General features: G+C 38.6%; 1 protein-coding gene across 1 annotated transcript in view; it reads right to left on the bottom strand.

The window, feature by feature from the left end:
* The window catches only part of LOC145783507 (E3 ubiquitin-protein ligase RNF14-like), a 311,490-nt gene that overhangs the window by 266,850 nt on the left and 23,326 nt on the right, over window positions 1–21,314 (bottom strand). The gene's annotated exons all lie outside the window — the stretch shown is intronic.

Below are 21,314 nucleotides of genomic sequence, written 5' to 3'. Positions count from 1 at the left end.
GTGATTTGAGAAACTTCTCTAACTTAAAGTGAGATTTCGATGTAATGTAACGAATTTGAGTAACTAAGTGTTATTGTAGTCAGAGCTGATTGAATAAATGGAGAAGTTATTGCTGTTCATAGTAATTTTGATCATCTGTTGGAAGTGCTGAACCACCTAACATCTCTCAAGTAGAACTATTCTACCATTTATTTCACAGTTTACATTTGATATCCCAAAAAACTATGCCAAGTCTCAATCCGGGTAAGAGATAGAAAAAACCGTGACAGCTTTCAAGAGTAACTGCCTGGCATTTATTGTTTTCACTGTAATGGTTTTCACCTAGGGATGGGCAAAATAGAATACCGCATATAGAATAACTGGTTGTGAAGCCTAACCGGTTTCAAAATGCGTATGAAATCGGATAATTGAAACCGCTTTAACGATCGACTCCGTACCGCTCCGTCTGGTCGCAACGAATTAGCTGCAGCGAAAGTAGAATTGTTTATCAATTTAGTGCAATCCGGCATAGGAAAAACGTACGAGTTTCGTTGTTCGCATTAAAGAAATGTTTCTAGTCAAGCGCAATATTTTTGTGTAACTGCCACATCTGCTTCTTCAGAGAGATATTTTTCAAGTGCAGGTTTAACTGCCACTAGTGTTGGGCGATATTGAAAAAAACAAAACAATACGATATTTGAAAAAATACTCGATATTTCGATACTTTTCGATATTTTTGTTTTAATTAAGAAAAGAGTTTTTCAGTCTTTGAAATTAGTGTCGGCAATAAAAATGCAGAGGCCACACGAGCGCTTGTAAGGTTAGGGTTAGACATTCCTGCCAGTCGTTATGCCACAGCCATAGATTTGTTCCTTAGTCAACACCCTGATGGAGCTCTGCGAAAGAGGCGTGTGAATGGATATCAAAGCACGAAAGTCGCAAAACGTGGACGCTTTATTGCGAACGGCGAAGACAGTGTAGATTTACAACCAAGCGATGTGCATTTTGATGTGTCTGATTCCAGCGATGACGCGACGGATGCAACCTAATTCGTACCATGAACAATTCGTACCTTGAAAAGATCGAGAGAAAAAATTTAAAAAAAACGAAGTTGCTGATCGCAGTGTCCGCAACAAACAAACTGAAAAGATCGAGAGAAAAAAATAGAACAAAGCCGAAGTCGCTGATCGGAGTTTCCGCAAACATTTTACAACTTTCCGCAAACAAACAAAAACTCTTAGGATCATTACCAGAAATTTAAAAATGTTTGCGGAAACTCCGATCAACCCTAACCCTATAAAAATGTTTGCGGATACTCCGATCAACCCTAACCCTTTTAAAATGTTTGCGGAAACTGCGATCAGCGAGACTGCGACTTCGGCAATCGGCAAACTCTTAGTTCGGATCATTACCGGCAAACTCTTAATCGGCAAATCGGCAAACTCTTAATTTCCGATCATTACCAGAAATTTTAAAATAAATGAAATGTTTGCGAAAACTGCGAAAAAACGGAAACTGCGATCAGCGATGTTCTATTTTTTTCTCTCGATCTTTTCAGTTTGTTTGTGGATACCGATACCTAACCGATACCCTAACTACCGATAACCTAACCTTGCAGAAACTTCGATTAGCGACTTTGGCTTTTTTTAATTTTTTCTCTCGATCTAATCAAGGTACAAACTGACGGTACGAATTGTTCATGGTACGAATTAGGTTGCACCCTGACGCGACAACCTCATCCTCCGATACAGCATCTGATGATTCCGATTCTTACAGCTAGTTCTATTTCAAATAGACTTTGTGTTGCTTGCAGTATCCCAATTGTGCCGAAACTATGTTAGTGCATACGTAAATCGAGGAAATCTTCTCGCAGGGAGCTATTAATTTGTTACCGGTACCTGGTTGAGCAATTAACGTTATTTTATGATAATTCAATGTCGCTAGATGTCGAATTAATGTAACAATCGTAAATTTCTTTTTGAGCATTGTTTTTACGCAACATAACCCGCCGGGAAAATTAAATCGATTTTTGCTGACTCGAACGTTGAATCCTCCCCGTGAGTTACCGTAACAGCGTGCGTATCGCGTTGCTCGCTTTATCGCTACTTTTGGCATTATTACATCACAACAAATCAAACAGTGCGGTCGTGATGGACTACTCTAGTATATTTTTCGTTTTACATGTTTTGGTACAATTTTTTCGTAATAAACGTTCACAGCAATTGCCAGGCAATTTCAACTTTTGCCGTTTGGCCTCGGCAACGTTTTTGTAAGGGTTTGCAGTTACGAGTTAGGGCTGTGATAGTTAAAACATCGAACAAAATTGAAATAAATATCGATATTGAAAAGATATCGTATCGAAAATTTTAATTCGATATATCGCCCAACACTAACTGCCACCAAGATGAGATCTCGTTTGACTGGTGAACATTTTAAAAGCCTAAATTTGTTACACTGCAATAAGAAATTTTGTGATGTTCATTGTTTTTGTAAAATCATTAAAATGTGTTAATGGTAAAAACGATCAATTATTTTAGAATAGATATCTGTATTCTATATTCGGTTTCAGTATTCTAGAATATTCTAGAATAGCTAATTATTCTATTTTGCCCATCCCTATTTTCACCTATGACAATCAAATTTATTGAGTCATAATTTGAAAAAATATTGAGATGATGTTACTACGTCGATTTGAGATATAATTTTATGGCGTCGCATGGAGATAAAACTTTCACAAGTTTTATGCATCATTGAGAGTAAAAAAGAAACACATGATATTATATTGGATAAATAAGTCTCTTTCACAATTTAAGGATCAAGCAACGTAAAACTACTAAAGCGAAAGGCTTTGTTTGAGTGAAGAAATCACTGCGAGTAACATTGCCAAAAGTTGCGTGCAAAAAGTCATGGGAGTGTAAGGTATTAAAAATTTAAACTGGTTGCCATTTTTCTAAATAAGTGTGACATTAATTATTACTTCAAAAAATTTATACCGAATCTTTGCTGACTGAAAAGTCTACAGCAAATATATGTTTTTTTTAAATTCTTACTATTAAGTACAATATTGGCCAAATTTAGCCGATATTGATACTTCAAAAAGGGTGCAACTTATTTCGTCTCCTAGAAAGATCGAGAAAAAAGTACAACAGAGCCGAAGTTGCTGATCGGAGTTGCCACAAACATTTCAAAATTTTTTCCTTGAAAAGATTGAGAGAAAAAATACAGAAGCGCTGAAGTCGATGATCAGAATTGACGAAACAGTTGACCAAGCTAAGTATCTTGAAATAATAGTTGATAAACCGAACCTCACTTTCAGGTAGTGTTGGGCGATATTGAAAAAAACAAAACGATACGATATTTGAAAAAATACTCGATATTTCGATACTTTTCGATATTTTTGTACTAATTAAGAAAAGAGTTTCTCAGTTTTCGAAATTAGTGTCGGCAATTGTCGAGGTGATTGCCGACGCAGATGCATGAATGGCGCATTAGCGTCGGCAATAACAATGCCGAGGCCACAAGAGCACTTGTAAGGTTAGGGTTAGACATTCCTCCCAGTCGTTATGCCACAGCCATAGATTTTCTCCTTAGTCAACACCCTGATGGAGCTCTGCGAAAGAGGCGTGTGGAGTGGTATCAAAGCACGAAAGCGGCAAAACGTGGACGCTTCATTGCGAATGGCGAAGACAGTGTAGATTTACAGCCAAGCGATAAGCCTCTTGATGATTCCAGTGATGACACGACAACCTTATCCTCCGGGCTCCGATACAGCATCTGATGATTCCGATTCTGACATCTAGTTCTTCATCAATAAGACTTTGTGTTGCTCGCTGTATCCCAACTGTGCCGAAATTATGTTAGTGCATACCTAAATCGAGGCAATTTTCTCGCAGGGAGCGATTAATTTGTTACCGGTACTTGGTTGAGCAATTAACGTTATTTTATGATAATTCAACGTCACTAGATGTCGAAGTATTGTAAAACAAACGTAAATTTCTTATTGGGCATTGTTGTTACGCAATATAACCACGAGACCAGCCGGGAAAATTAAATCGATTTGTGCTGACTCGAACGTTGAATCAACCCAAAATTAACTTACTTTTGCTCCCCGTGAGTTATTCAACGTGAATTACCGTAACAACGTGCGTATCGCGTTGCTCGCTACTTTTGGTATTATTACATCACAACAAATTAAACAGTGCGGTCGTGATAGACTACTCTAGCATATTTTTCGCTTCTCGTTTTCCATGTTTGGTACAATTTTTTTCGTAATAAACGTTCACAGCAATTGCCGAGGCAATTTCAACTTTTGCCGTTTGGCTTCAGTAACGTTTTTGTAGGGGTTTGCAGTTACGAGTTATCGAACGATATTGAAATAAATATCGATATTGAAAAGATATCGTATCAAAAATTCGATATATCGCCCAACACTACTTTCAGGTTAGGGTTATCGAATTAAGAGTGTAGCCCTTCATTACAAATGATCATGAGCTGCCACACCGGAATGATCTATTTACTTCCAATTAACATTTCTAGACAAAATAACAAAGAAAAAGTCACACTTATTTTGTGGTTTATTCTATGATTAATTCAAGGAGAATTTTTTTAAATATTTGTGGAAACTCCGACCAGCGACTTCGGCTTTGTTCTATTTTTTCTCTCGATCTTTTCAGGGGATGAAATCGGGGGACAAAGTGTTCAGGGGACGAAATAGGTTGCATCCTTCCAGAAAAGGCCAATATTGCTACATCTCTAATAAAAGTATATAATTTACCACACGACAGATTCACACTGTTTGTAAAAGTAGTTTCAAAATGAATTCATAAAATACAGTAGCTTACTATATATACTAGGGTGGCTCTTAAAATTGAGTTTTTGAATTTTGCTTGGGACACCCTTTCAAATGGTGAGGCTGTCAGAAAATATAACTCCGGCAATTTTTTTGTAAATTGAAGTTGATTTAGGGGTGGCCCTCCCCCTCTAAAGTTCTGTACCCTCACTCAAAATACCAAATCTGTGTATCTCAAAAACCACTTGAGCTAAAGATACGGTTCTTGTGTTAAAAGATGCAGAAAACATGGTTTTCTATTTGCTTTCTGAACATTGAATGCATTTATCTTGAGTAGAAAAGCAGTTATTTAGAAAAAACACATTTTAACACAAAAAGTAATATGGTAGTCCTATAAAAAATATGTGACGAACAGTGTTCCCTTAAAGAAATTAGGATTTGTGAAATCTGTCTAAATCTTGATTTCACAACCTTTTTTTATGACCACGAAACCGTCTACAGAATTTCGTGTGTTTTTTTCTTAATTTTTACACCGCCCCCATCCAACCGGAATGCATTTGCCAAGAAAGGCCTAGGTGCGGCTCAACCGCCTGCGTATTGGCGTCGGACAACTCCGCTCCAACATGCACAAATGGATGGGGGATGGCTCCATCCGCAATCTGTGAGTGTGGCAAGGAGGAACAAACCACAGACCACACCATCTGTAACTGCGCCAAATGGTGTGCGTGGTCTGCTTGAACTGGATGACGAATCAATTCAATGGCTGCTCGACACCTGCTCAGTGCTCAAGCATCTAAACCGCATCACCACCACTGCCCAACAGGGTTGTCGGTATTTTATCCGACCCAAAAAAACCCGGGTGGGTTTTTTTGAAAAAACCCACTTAAAAAAACCCAAAAAAAAACATAAAAAAACCCAGAGCATCATATTTGTCCAGTTTTTATTAGAAAATTAAAAAAAATGAACAAAAACACTACAAGGCACTTAAAACAAACTTTAAATTAGGACGGATGTGATTATGAAGTAAATTTCCAAGAATAAACTGAAAACGCACTGGATATTGTACAGTACACAAAAATCAAGTAATGCCACTTTGTGTATGTATACTACATTGATTGATTGATTGAATTTTTATCCTCGGACTGGGAAAGCTTCAATGCAGAGCTTAATCCTGGCAGTTTTGCATACTTGTAGAGGCTTTGAATCACTGACGCAGGCCGGTCACCGAGATTGACAGAGTGAAGTTTCCGACTGTTGAAGTCTTGTTGCCGGGGAACTATTCCATCCATTAGATGTCGCTGAATGGAGAGTAGTCCCTAACGTGCGTTGCTTAAGCGCACAGCCCGAGAGTCGAACCAGCGCCGCTTGATCTTGAAGCTTCTTCGTTCCAGAAGTGACGCGCTAACCAATTGAGCTATCGGAGCGGACATTAAAACTCATTCATGCAAAAAGGCCTTATAGTTAAACTGGTGAAAGTACTACTCTACTGTAGTATGTATATATGATGTGAAATACAATTTAGGAGGCTATTTACCAATTACAGATTCTGGATTCTAACGCATGGCTGTTTCAGAGCATTTGCCTAAATGGCCAATGGCCACGCAATCGCTCAATTGCTCAATGCTCATCCATTACTATATATAATATATATATAAATGATAAAAAATATTTAAACATGATGGCATAAGTGCTCCTTGCCTTCAAATCTAAAGCAAATGATGCAATAATGTGATTTCTACCACGGTAGCATCAACTTGGTATAGAAATCAGTGGATGATGCAACATCCAACTTGATCTTGAAATTAATGGATGATGCAACATTCAAGCAACAACAGCCCTAGTGCATTATTTTATTGAGTTATGCAAGCATGTACTGTGAGTGAAAGGCACTTCATTTGTAAAATGTAGTTTTGAGGTGAAATAAGCATGAATCTACCTTTTTTTGCATCTTTTTAAAAAAAAAACAATAAAACCCAAAAAAACCCGGGCGGGTTGGGCTTTTTTAAAAAAACCCGGGTTTTTCTCAACCCTGCTGCCCAAGGGTGGTAAAAGGCAGAGCCCCTCGACCCCTAGAGTGACGAAGAAGGTTTAAACGAAGAAGAATCGACAATACTGTTCTTATTGCAATTTGGCAACCGTTTCCTGTGTTCAGTAGCAACTTGTAAAAGAAACTGAAGTTGGTCCTCATCTTCAGTTAAGAGTTTGTTAAAATCCTGGATTAGAGCAACTCCTCTCTCTGCTCTGTCATTGACTGCTGAAAGTCCCTTCGCCATGTGTAAAGTTTGAATAAATGCACCATCTTCAGTCCAATGAGCAGGATCCTTTGAAAGTATAAGCATTGCTTCAGCTTCACCCAACAGCTGAAGAAACCATTTTGAATTAGAGGTGCAGTATTAGACAGTGCTGTTCTAGACCCTCATTGCCAAGAAACACATCTACTTTGACGCTTGGTCTCCTTGGTTGACGTTTTGCTGTTTCATCTAACATGGTTGCCACCAATAGCTTTTTACGGTACTTTCCACAGACAATCGAGAGTCAAACAAGGCTAGTCCAACCATTTCTTCAGACAGATACCATAAATGAAGACCAAGCTTTTTGCATAAATCGCCTTCGCCATCCAACGAGCGCGATGCATGGTATCTGAAACTTGAAAGCGGATTCCACGCTCAGGAGTTTCTCCAAGGAATATGACAAAAAACAGGCATTTCAGCTATGCATGAATGCTTAAAAGTTTAGGAATGCTTATTTCGTTTATTGCTTTACCAGTTTTACAGGTTAGTTTATGAACTTTTTTTATTGAATAGCTTGGGCCACAATACTCGTTCAGCGCTGTTTTGTGCTTGAATACCTAAAACAGTTTTTCTAAATACGGTAACTGCTTTTCTACTCAAGATAGACGCAATCACTGTTCAGAAAGCAGATAGGAAATCATGCTTTCTGCATCTTTTGACACAAAAACCGTATCTCTACTTCAAGCAGTTTTTGAGATATGCAGATTTGGTATTTTGGAGGAGGGCACAAAACTTTAGGGGGGAGGGCCACCCCTAAATCAATTTCAAATTCAAAATTTTTTTGCAGGAGTTATTTTTTCTGACAACCTCACCATTTAAAAGGATGTCCGAGGCAAAATTCAAATTTTTTCCATTTTTTGCCAAAGGCGTACGATATGGTGCTTTACAAACCTCCTTAGTACCGGTACCCATCATGCATTAGTCTACTGGCTGATCACCTCTAATACCACTTTTGGTCCATACATAACAAGCATCCTGACTTGTTACGTATTATCTTTCTTCATTCAAATGCATAATAGCATGCTACATGACACAACCACAATGCTTGCAGACAGTGGCATAGCCAAGGGGGGGTTTTGGGGGTTACAACCCCCCTTTGGCATGCGTGTGACGTCACGATATTGAGAATGATGCTTTCAGTCTAAAAAAATTGCCTAATTTTAAACAAAATTGCATTAAAAGAGCAAGTTTTGCCAATACCAAACATCTCAGCCAGGAATTAGCAACAAGAAAACATGGAGACTTAGCTTTATTTCCGAAAAATGCCGAAGAAAACATGATCTTATCCTTTTGCTATGCCACCAGACACCACCATCATTTTGGCAGAATAGTTTTTCCGCTTTCCGCCTAAAAAAGTTATCCGTGAATAAGTGCGAGGCATACACTGCGACATGACATACTTTCGAAAAATCTTAAATAAAACTTTACTCTGCAACACGTGCCACTTAAATTGTGCATGCATCGGATTCAGTATTAAATTACCTTTATAGGGATGTGCATCAATAGGTGGGCATTTGGGAGAAACGTCCAGCAGAACAGTTCAAAGATGGAGGATATATTTACGATCAAGGCCGTTGATAGGATTTCACGGGCCCGGTACCAATTTATTTTTGGGCCCCCTTCATCGACAAAGTTATGAATATAAAGGTTGTGTACAAACTTTTATTGATGTCGTTTAAGCATGGACATTTAACAAATCTTGCACAATCTTAAAATTTCTTGAACCGCAAAACTTACTATCTCTCTCTAGCGGTTGCTTTTTTGAACATTTATTTGTCACATGGCGCTAGAGTATTACTTCCCGATTCCATTGATGTTTCACTGGTCATTCTAGGCTCACCAGAAGAGAATTTACCGCACTGCAGACAGTCAAAAAGTTTTCAATTTTATTTCGGAAAGGTGTTTGCGCCTAGGTCAAACATTTGCTGATTGCTGCAATCAGAAAAGTGGTTTTGGTCTAATTTTTAGTGCAGAAATAGGGATAGTAATCTTCTTACCTGTGCCATTTCAGTTTTTGAGTTTGAACAAATATTAGCTTGTTTATTTTGAAATTCGTGTTTCAGAAAAATCGTATTATTTTCTTGAATATCGTAAATATATCCTCCATCTTTGAACCGTTCTACTGGACGTTCCTCCCAAATGCCCACCTATTGATGCACATCCCTGGAAAGGTAATTTAATACTGAATCCGATGCATGTAAAATTTAAGTAGCACGTGTTGCGGAATATAGTTTTATTCGCAGATGTTTCGAGATGTGTTTTTTATGCAAAAATTGCATTATTGTCTTGAATATCGTAAATATATCCTCTATGTTTTAACTGTTCTGTTGGACGTTCCTCCGAAACGCCCATCTATTGATGCACATCTCTGGAAAGGTAATTTAATACTGAATCCGATGCATGCAAAATTTAAGTGGCACGTGTTGCGAAATATAATTTTATTCGAAGATGTTTGGAGATGTGTTTTTTATGCCAAATCGTATTATTTTCTTGAATATCTTAAGTATATCCTCCATTTTTAAACCGTTCTGCTAGACGTTCCTCCCAAATGCCCACCTATTGATGCACATCCCTGGAAAGGTAATTTAATACTGAATCCGATGCTTGCAAAATTTAAGTGGCACGTGTTGCGGAATATAGTTTTATTCGAAGATGTTTTTTTTATGCAAAATCGTATTATTTTCTTGAATATCGTAAATATATTCTCCATGTTTGAACCGTTCTGCTGGACGTTCCTCCCAAATGCCCACCTATTGATGCACATCTCTGGAAAGGTAATTTAATACTGAATCCGATGCATGCAAAATTTAAGTGGCACGTGATAAAGTCACTAACTTTTATGCTTTAAAGTCAACCCAAAGTTTAGAAAATGTAACGTCATAGACGTCATACATCTTGATGAGTGTCATACAAAAAGCTTTGAGAGAATGAAGTTACTTTATTTCTGATATATTCAAGTTTTGTATAACGAATATCTGTTTAGACGTTAATCTAAGTTAGATCGAACATGCGATCTCAGCAGTTACAGATGGCTTGCATCCTTGCACAGTTTGACTTGAAATTACATCATAGGCTAAAGGTTTTCTTGCAAACAATGTATTAACATCTGTAAATTCAATTTGAAAGGTTGAAACCCCCAAACCCCCCCTCCCTTGGCTACGCCACTGGTGCAAGACAGTGAAATATTATTTAATTTCTCTTGCTTTCTACTGCTATTGTCTACTGCAATATAGCCTACCAAAAGTACCACATTTTTGACATGTCTGATCTGTTGAAAAAAATAAAATTTAAAATAAATCACAGTTTAATTCCGTATGGGACTTGCAACTGCCATAGCTAGCGAAATTCTGCGTAGCTTTTTTCCAGATTGAAAAACCATTTTTTACAAATGCACTTTTTGATTATCCAACAGTCTGTTAGTTAAATATGCCTCATGATTTTGACTAGTCTGTTAGTTGACAGAGAAATTATCAAATACTGTACTGAAACGCTGTGAAAACATTTTTCCATGCTTGGAAAATACAGATGTCAAAACATAGTAGATATATCAAACGCAGAGGCGGTCACATGCGTATTGCGTAGCCTATGACATTGTGAGAATTGAGGCTAATAAAAGTTAATAGAATAAATATACTGTGACAGCCACCGGGCGTAGTTCAACTGCAATAAATACTCAGCCGGTGTTAAATGATTTTTTATTCTTAATATTTCTTCTTCCTATCCACGAAGATTTCATCAAGAAAATGCACAATATCAAATGGTTAGTTTAAAACACAACATTAGAAAACAATTTTTATATTTCTTATGAAGATGCCAAAAATGCAGTATATGACGGAACAATACAGTTAAAGTCAACATGTTTCTACTTTATTAGACGCTTCACTGAAAGCTTCACTTAAAAACAAGCTTCACTGAAAGTAAAATAATTAACCCTAGCCAGCTAAATCTGCTGATTTTACATCGATTCAATGTTGTAGGGTGTTGAATCGATGTAAAAAATGCACAATCTTGCTCACGAGGACGCAAGTGTTCCAATTTAAAGGCAATAAGCAACGCAATATCCTCAAATATAAAAGAATGAGAAAAGAATTTTACTCCAAGTGAAACGTATTTTAACGTCTAATAAACGTAGGAACAAGTTGACGTTAGTTGCATTATTTCATCATACTGCATTTTTTGCATCTTAATACCTATATAAGATAATTGTTCGCTCATTTTGTGTTTTAAACTTCATCGTCATTATATTGCGCATGAAATATTCGTGGATATGATAAAGAAACATTAAGAATAAAAAAGCATTTAACACCGGTGGAGCATAATTGCAGTTTAATAGAATAAACTTTAACTAATATTAACAGGACTATAACATACCAAGCTGTTGAAAACTCGACAGGGAAAGCAAAATGTGGCATCCTTAGCTTCTGAATACTCCAGCCAGAGATAGTCATCAAACCACTGGTTACTTACTGTATTACTTTAGTAGACTTCGTTGAGTTAAATCTACATTATATCCTTGAAACATTGAATGACCCACTGCTGTATGCACTGCCACCACTCAAGAACCAAGCAAGAGCCAATCTGCTGAACAGCCGGGTAACAATTGTTACAGGACAGCCTGACAGGCAGCAGGAGAAGTACGTGAATAGAATCACAAAATCGTAATAATAACAGCAGCAAGAAGAGCGAGTTTAAAATAAAAGAGAAAGCTTTTACCCCCCCTCCCCTCCCCCCCTTGCAACTTGAGTTGACTTCAGGTTGGGATCCAAATATTAAAAAAGTACTAACAATATGTAATACAGTCAACCCCGCTTAATCGGACCACATCGGGACCAAGCCAAATTGGTCCGATTAAGCGGGTGGTCCCATTAAACGGGGAGAACGAATTTCGTTATTTTTTTCATCGTTTTTGAATATAGTTTAAGCATTTTACAATTGCGGCTATAAACACAACCAAAACACCATCAACAATCAAAACAAAATACAGTACTGTACAGTAGTCACTGGAAAAATGCATCAAGGGTCGTCTGTCTTTTGGCTTTATCAGCAATTTTTCGGACTGTCTGTACACAAACATCCAAATGCTTGTGGAGGTCTTGCTCGGCTCCTTGTTCGACAAAATATTTTTGGAGTATTGCAACGCAATGCTTGGCTTCACGATGGGTAACCTTAGGCAAAGGTTCGGCCTCATCATCTTCGTCTTCTTAGTCGTTGCCTTCTTCTTCATCATCAATTTCGCGATGCCTTGCCACGATATTCTACGTTAAATCTTCGTCACACACTTCCTCTCAGCACTGTATATCGTCGTCAATACAATTGTATTCATCTCCACCAATTATGTCACTCAATGATGCATCAAAATTGATGTCCTCTACCTCTTCATTTGCTTCTGTGTGTACCGCTTATCTTGCATGTCGGAAACAGCTTTGGACTGTTGTTTGACGTACATCCCTCCAGCTTTTTGCCAGCAGACTAATGGCGTCCAAAATCGAGATTTTTGAGCTGTTGTCTATGGCTGTTGAATTCGGATTCAAAAGATCTTCGTCAATGTAATGAATGATCATGAAGATGAGTTCTTTACGATAGAGCGTCTTGAGGTTTTTTATTACCCCCTGATCCATCGGCTGGATTATTGAGGTTGTGTTAGGGGGCAAGAACTGCAACCTAATGTTTGCCAGCTCCACATGAGGATGGGCAGTACAGTTATCTACCAAATATAAAATGTTTCTTTTTTCTCGTGCCAAACAAGCATTCCACTTCTTCAGCCAATTCGTGAACAACTCATCTGTCATCTACGCATTTTTATTTGCACACTATGACACAGGAAGCTTCTCTGTATCTATACCCTTAAAACACCGGGGTTTTTTACTCTTTCCTATCACTAGGAGTTTTCGCTTGTCTGTTCCTGACATGTTGGCACAACATACAACTGTGACTCTGTCCATAGCCAGGGCCGGATTAACTATAGTAGCAGATGTAGCAGCTGCTACGGGCCCCGCGCTTCACAAGGCCCAGCGCTTGGTGAACAAAACGTTTTTTTTGCAAAAAAACTGTCGAATATAGTTGGTATGTAATTTTTGACTTGCAAACTGGAATGGCATGGGAGAATATTATAGTTGTAGGATTAAATTACTTAGTCCCAACGACTTATCCCTTCCTTATTATTGTAAACTTTAAAAACCGATAATTTCCGCTGGAGGCAACCGCCTGATCGAGTGCCACGAGCCCACGATACTAGTTGTTTGAAAGATTATTCGACTGTACTTGTACACCAGTGAGAAGAGTATCAATCTTGCCGATTGCTTTGGACAGAGTTATTACAACGCGTCCAACACCAGCGGAAATATAATGGAGTAGGCTAGGCCTACAGACACTTGTCAAAAAAAATGGTGCTGTTGCAGAATATGTTCCATCCTATGCTCATTCGTTGCATCTAGTTGGTGTATGCGCTGCACAATCGTATCCAGAAACAGTTCAGTTCTTTGACTTCGTTGAAAATGTCTATGTAGGCTATTCTTTGCTGTTTCAACACACCGGTGGTCCGTTCTGAAGTGTTCATGTGGTGGAGTGATAAAGAAGCTCTCTGAAACACGATGGTCCGCAAGAGCTGATGCCATTAAGGTTATTAAAGAACCGTAAGAACGTTTTCCTTTCAAAAAGGAGACACTAGAGAAACTTGCAAATGACCGGGTGCAAAAGACAGAATGTCGACAGCAGGCAAATGGACTCCTCGAGAAAATGGAGTTGCTCGAAATTGGAATGTAAAGGTTTTTTGAAAAAGCTTACCCGATCGCTTCCAGGCAAGTCAAGCCTCTCTTCAAACAAAGCGGCAAAATCTCAACATTGCTTCAGCGTTGTGTGCCTCTTTGGCAGGATCCCTACAGACTTTCAGAAAACAATTCGTTAAGTTTGAATCAGAAGCGCAGAAGCTGACTCAAGTGCCGGATTACCGACCAATAGGCCTAAGCACAAGAAGAATTGTCCAAAATCGAACGCACGATGAGAATGTATAATAGGCAGTGGCCGTTCAGTTTCAGATGCAATGGATATCAACTAAAGACAAATTCCAGGTGGAAGTTTTTCCTTGCAGTATTGGACAGCCTACAATCTGCGCTGGAGCCACGTCGCAAGGTAGCCTATACACCAATTCGTAAAGCACATTGCTTTTGATTGCTCCTCTCCAGAACTCAACTATTTCATTTCGATTAAAGAAAACAATATTGACACCATGTTCCTAACATTGACAATTTGTTACGCATTTATCTATGTATGATGGTAACTAATTGTACTGGAGAGAGATCATTTTCAAAATTGAAGTTGATTAGAAACTATCTGCGAAACACGATGGGGCAAGAGTGGCTACACTATAATAAAAAAATATCAAATCTAAAAAATATTCAATTACTTTCCAGTCATTATCTGTACATTAAATCAATCTGCTACAGGCCCCGCACTTGGTTAATCCGGCACTGGTTGCGCGGTAATAAAGGCCTGTTTCGTCTGCATTATAGATGTTATCTGCCTTATACTCTTCCAGCAGCTTTGGTAGCTCTGTCTCGATCCACTTTTCGGCACTTTTGACATCTGTGCTTGCTTTTTCACCACAAGCCCTTTTGTAGACTATGCTACGACGCTTCCTCTAACAATAAAGGAAGCCTTCAGAAGCTTTGAACTCCGTATCACCCAGTTTGACTGCGAACTCAGAACTCAGAAGTATCGGACCAGTAGTTACCTGTCCTTTTGCCGATACCGCGTCAAACCATTGTGCCAATGCTTCGTCGACGTCTGCTGCTGATTTCGCACCTCGTTGGCGTTTACGCGAAGCTGTAGCTGCACTACCATTATTTTCATGCTTTGCCCATAGATCTTGCAATTCCCTCTCTTGTACACGTAGCCTTCTCAATGTTTACTTTGGTAGGCCAACAATTTCGGCTAACTTCCTCTCTGACGTTCCCGAAGGCTGGTTTTTGATTTTGTTAAAAATCTCTATTTTTTCTTTAAGTGTTCGATCTACTCGAGTTATTGCTGCCATTTTTATTCAAGCACTAAAAGCGTTCATTCATTGTTATGTACCGTACAGTATTCAGTGCTGCATCACAATTACTGCAATTCTGATTAGATGACAATTGACCTTATGACGTGACAACAAGCGTTTGTTTATCTGTAGCCTACTTCACTTTAAACCAGTGGTTCCCATCCTGGGGTTCGCGGACCCCTTGGGGGTTCGTGAGAAAGCATTTGGGGGTCCGTGATTACCTTGATGAATTTTGGAAGAAAAAAAAAACGAAAAGCGATGTTTTTACTTTCATTTCTCTGTTTAAATGCAAATGTGTCAAGTACACCGTACTTTCAAAGCGCTCTGTCAAGAAGTAGGGTCAGATTACGAAGTACTTTTGTATCATTTTGAGGTAGGCTACGTTGGTTATCTAGAGGAGAAGTTTTAAAGCGACTGCACCAGCTAAAAAATGAGGTATCAGCTCTTTTGAAAGCAAAAGGAAGTCCCCTCTCAAAATTGTTTGAGAGGAAAAGTTTTGTATACGGCATGGCCTACTTAGCCGATATTTTTGGTCATAATAACAATGTTAATCGTGGCATTCAAGGACCAGGTGTGACAATAATTGATGCAGCTGAAAAACTGAAAGCGTTTTTAGCCAAGTTGCCGGTTTGAAAACGCAGATTGGAAGCAGGTAATTACGCTAACTTTCCAATGTTAGACGATCATATCTTGATGGATGAAACTCAAAGAGAATGTAGGCTACTCTTTTGATCTCTATCAGAGGAAAAATTTTGCGCACACTTGAATCCCTGCAAATCTCATTTCGACGTTATTTTAATTTAGAACACCTGCCGAACGAAGTTGAAACATGGATTCCAAATCCTTTTCTTCTTGACTTGAACAACACTAGCGATGACGATCTCAGTAAAGATGACCTAATTGATTTCAGATTAAAGAAGTTATTACGCATTGAATTTCATTCAAAAACTGTGGAAGAATTTTGGTGCTCACAACTGCAAACCTACCCATTCTTGGCAAAGCAAGCGATTATTGTTTTGTTACCATTCATAACCACTTAGGCTACCTTTGCGAGGCAGGATTCTCAGCTTTTGTTACAATAAAAACTAAACATCGAAATCGCCTGGACGTTGAAGATGACATGCGTGTTGCATTGTCAAAAACCCAACCACAGTTCAGTCGTTTAGTTCAGGAAAGGCAACAACAGCCCTCTCATTAAATTTGCTTACGTTGAAAAAGTTTCGGCATGGCACTTTAGGTCACCTTAATATTTAAATACTGCTGACATTTCTTAAACAATTCATTCATTTTCTTATTTGATCAACTTACTGTTTAACCTGATATTTGCCGCAAGAGTCACAACGGCAATGCAATATGACACAGTACAGTAGTTGAGTAGCATAGTTATTACAATAGTCAATAGTATGTTGATTGAGTTTCAGGCAAAATTTAGGTAGGGGTCCGCAGAATTAATAATTTGTCTAAAGAGGTCCGTGACAACGAAGAGGTTGGGAACCACTGCTTTAAACTATGAAACTGTTGGCATGATGTTGGTAGCCACTTTAACAAGTCGAAGTTCTGCCACTGAAATTGACTACAATGCAACCGCCAACCAATCAGAACGTGTTATTAGAGGCTACCGTCCAATTGTGGCCCTTTTAACATTCATTCAGAGAGTTAATGCTTGTTTTGAACTTTATTTGGTAATTACAGAAGAAAAAGAGCAATAGCAGTGGTGAGAATCGAACACGCGTCAATGAAATGACTACTTTCTAGCCCTAACCCTATCCCCTAAGCCAGGGGTCGGCAACCTTTCTTCAGTTGCGGGCCAAAACAAAACTGCGCAGATGTCAACGGGCCGTACAAGTTTTCCATTTGCACTTCCGTTTTCTTTACTTTTCATAATATTGTTAAAATTGGCGTTCTTATCAGAGTATCTCCATATTTAGCTACTATAGGCTTATATAGATTAATATAAAGAAAAATAGTAACAATTGGTAACGAAAAACACCAAGTACTTTATTTATTGACAGCACAACATTAATGTGATATTTGATGTTGTTTTCTGCTAGAAAGTTTCTGAAGGTCAGGTGATAGGTTGGATGAGGCAAGAATCATAACATCTTGCAAGTGGTCATCAGTAAGTTGTGTTCTCAACTTGCCGTTAAATATACGGTTAATTGACTATTACTAACGCAACTCATGTAGCCTGCAACTAGCATGCAGTAAATAGGCTAATATAACCGGACTTCAAGGTGAAACTGCCAAGTACCTTGATGCTACCTTCTGCAAGCTTAAGCTAAATTTTGCCCCAAACCTAGTTTACTATAACAAAGCGACCCGTGATCGATAGGTCGCGGGTACAAAGGCGCTTTGTGATAATTTCCTATGCTTGGTGGATTCTAACAAGCAGCAAATTCTTCAAAGACAAGAATAACTTGTTGAAAAAAACGGAAAAATGGAACTGGGAGTAAATTATAACTCTAAAAAATAAAGTAATTTAAAAGTCTGGACCGGCTGTCACTAAAAAGGCCAATTCCTGCTTCCTAAGCTACACATATTTCTAAATTATCAACCTTCAAACAAACTAATTCTTAAAACTTCAAATCTATCAAACTATCTATCAGGCCTGCAACGTCGCTCTCTCTAAAATGCAGTTCGCAGAGAAAGAATATCAAGGAAATTCAAAATGGCGACAATGCCCTAACTAAGCATTGTTGCGGCATAAGTACACAGGCTACGTGATTACAAGTGAGCGTTACGGATAAATATGGAAAAGTAAAAATTGCGAAAGTTTTACATAACATTTAGTAATCTTAATTCTGTTATGTAAAACCAAATGGCAGCATAAAATAATGGGATGTTCGTTTTGGCCCGCCAACTACAATTTGCAAAAATGCTGCGGGCCGGATAATTTTGCTTGGCGGGCCGGATCCGGCCCGCGGGCCGTAGGTTGCCGACCCCTGCCCTAAGCCAACCAGCTGACAAAAAATCCATCACTTAATTTGCTTTCTATGATCTTCTTTTCGCCATTTTTACGTCACTTAAACCATAGCTTATGATTGGTTGGCGGTTTCATTCTAGTCAATTTTAGTGGCAGAGTTTCGACTTGTTAAAGTGGCGACCCATGATGTTTGATACTACCAGTGCTTCCACTAGCTTCCACTTTGAAGGACTTTATGTCGAAATCGGGATTTTTCAATGCTTCGAAGGATAAAAAAAGGAAATGAAGATAGGAAGGATTTTTTAAGGATTTTTAACAATTTTAAAGAAAATTTTATTAATATTCTCCTTTAAAATTTCTAACAACGACTGGAATAACGATGATCAGCTGGTTTCCGTCGTCAGTGGACATCCGGAATCCCTCTTACTCTCTTTCTCATCTTCGCATTTCTGTCGCTTGATTTCTTTTCTCGCCATTTTGGAAATTGGACGTGATTGCAGTCTGCAGTGAGAGAGTTAGCTCTTTGAGTTATTCTTTGAGTTAAAATTAGGTAATCCGTTGATTTACAGTTGAAGTTGAGTAGCAATGACAAAGTTCACTGAGGTTCGACGTACAGTTAGGTATGATAAGCTTAGGCTAGTGATATCCTTCCAGTTTAGAAAAGCTAGTTTTTGCCTATGCTAACTGATGCTGATGGTGTCATAATAATAGAGGCTATGTAGTATGTATACAGGGATGCAACCTAGTTCGTACCCTGAAAAGATCGAGAGAAGAAATTAAAAAAAGCGGAAGTCGCTGATCGCAGTTTCCGCAACAATTTTAAAATTTTTCCCCTGAAAAGATCAAGAGAAAGATAGCACAAAACTGAAGTTGCTGATCGCAGTTTCCGCTAACCCTCACCCTAACGCTAACCCTTGCTGATCGCAGTTTCCGCAAACATTTTTCTGCACTTTTTATTAACTCTAACCATAGACTAATCCATGCTTTAACCCTTACCCTCGCTGATCGCAGTTTTCGCAAACATTTTTCCGTAGTTTCCGCTAACCGCAGTTTCCGCTAACCCTTACCCTAACCTTAGAGTAATCTACGCTCTAACCCTCGCTGATCACAGTTTTTGCAAACATTTTTCCATAGTTTAGGCTAACCGCAGTTTCCGCAAACCCTTACCCTAACCTTAGAGTAATCTATGCTTTAATCTTAACCCTCGCTGATCGCAGTTTTCGCAAACATTTTTCCGCAGTTTCCGCTAACCTTTACCCTAACTCTAACCATAGAGTAATCTATGCTCTAACCCTAACCCTCACTGATCGCAGTTTCCATAAACATTTCTCCGCGGTTTCCGCTAACCACAGTTTCCGCTTACCCAAACTCTAACCATCGAGTAATCTATGCTCACTAAAACTAACCCTCCCTGATCGCAGTTTCCGCAAATATTTTTCCGCAGTTTTCGCTAACCCTAACCACAGACCCTAACCCTCGAGTTGTTTGCGGAAACTCCAATCAGCAACTTCGGCTTTGTGCTATTAAACTGCGATCAGCGACTTTGGCTTTTTTTAATTTTTTCTCTTGATCTTTTCAGGGTACGAACTGAGGGTACGAACTGTTCAGGGTACGAACTAGGTTGCACCCTGTATAAAGCATGTACACAGTCAGACTGAGTCAGTATTATCATGAATAGGCCTAGTATCCTGGAGTTTTTCGTCAGTCTCAGATGATTGTGAAGGCGTTACTAACAAGGAGAAAAAAGAGATAGCCTAGTCCAGGGGTCACCAAACTTTTTTCTCTGAGGTTTGGATTGCTGCAAGATTAATAGCTGCGGGCCGGATGCAAATTGCGAAAAGATGTACAACTATTTAGAATCTTCATTGACTTGAATTGCGCACAATAAACAACAAAGTCAGAAGTGAAATAGCACAGTTGTGATGAAAATCGAAAAGTTGCTAGAAAAGTTATCCCCTGCTGTGATACACTACAGGCCATCTTGCTCTTGAAAAACATTACATTTTTTTCAAATTTGACCTAGGCTGTCTCCATTTGTGGTGGCCTAATGATAAAAACAGAAAAAAAATCATTAGCAGGTTGCATGTAGCTCAACAGCAACGTCACTCTTTTACAAAAAGTTTGGTAAATTTTTCCTTAACAGTTGTAGTGCAGCTGTTATTTCCGCAACACGTGGCGGGCCGGATGAAATCAGTTTGTGGGCCGTAGTTTGGTGACCCCTGGCCTAGCCAATAGTGTTAACTTAGCGGCTTAGCGCATCAAGGAAAACTAAACTAAACACAAAAATAAATTTGTTAATGATGGATAATTCGTTGAAACTGGACATTTACCACCTGTACATTTTCGCTGTTTGGGATAGGTTAGGAGTCCGGGTAGGAAAGATGAGAGTAGTAATTGGTAAATGATGTCCAGGACTCCAGGTGGTAAATGTCGCAGAACCGACTAACTGCAAGCAGTTTTTTGGCTGGACAGTGAACAAAGGAAGTAAACCATGTTATTGTAAAGTATGGGCTGCTTTTGTACAGTCTATTGTTCTAATAAAACAACGTTGCTTCGACATACCGGTGCTACTGAATAAAATCGAGATTGAAATAGCTTTAACTGAGATTATAATTTTAAAGTTGTATTAGCATCTTTTTTAACCTAAATAACGTCAAAAATAACCTCGCCTACGAAGAAAATTTTGAAAGATTCCGACTGAGAAAAAAGGGATTTTTTAAGACAAAAAAGGAAATTGAAGAGGATTTATCAATTGTCAGAAGTGGAAGCACTGGATACTACTTACCTAAAGCTAAACCTGCAGCCCAAAGTCAAATTGGGAACCTCTTATATCAAATTTGTTGACATTGTCAAGTATCTAGGCATTGTTGTAAACAAGTTTTTGTCTGATAACGATGACATTAAGCGCCAAGTTAGAGCTATATATTGTACAGCGAACATGCTACGTTCACTCTTTTCTAACTGCTCTTCCACTGTAATGAATGTACTATTTCGCACGTATTGTTTACCTACTGTGGGCCAGATACTTATCCTCAAGTATGAATAAATTGCGTGTGGCTTACAATAATGCATTTCGAACATTGCATAAATTACCGAGGCGTGTTAGCATTAGTAGTATTCAGATGTACCATCATATTCCTACGTTTCATGCCCTATTCCGAAATCGTATATTTAATTTTGTCAACCGCTGTCAGGTCTCATCTAACAAGTGGTTAGTTGCAGTTTTTACCTCAGAGTGTTATGCTTCTTCTGACTATGCGTCTCACTATAACGTGACTATGTACGCATAAGTTTTGCTTG

The sequence above is a fragment of the Aplidium turbinatum genome, chromosome 14 (genome assembly GCF_918807975.1).
Source record: "Aplidium turbinatum chromosome 14, kaAplTurb1.1, whole genome shotgun sequence".
In the NCBI taxonomy this organism is placed as follows: Eukaryota; Metazoa; Chordata; class Ascidiacea; order Aplousobranchia; family Polyclinidae; genus Aplidium; species Aplidium turbinatum.
This window is presented reverse-complemented; position numbering and strand designations above follow the sequence as displayed.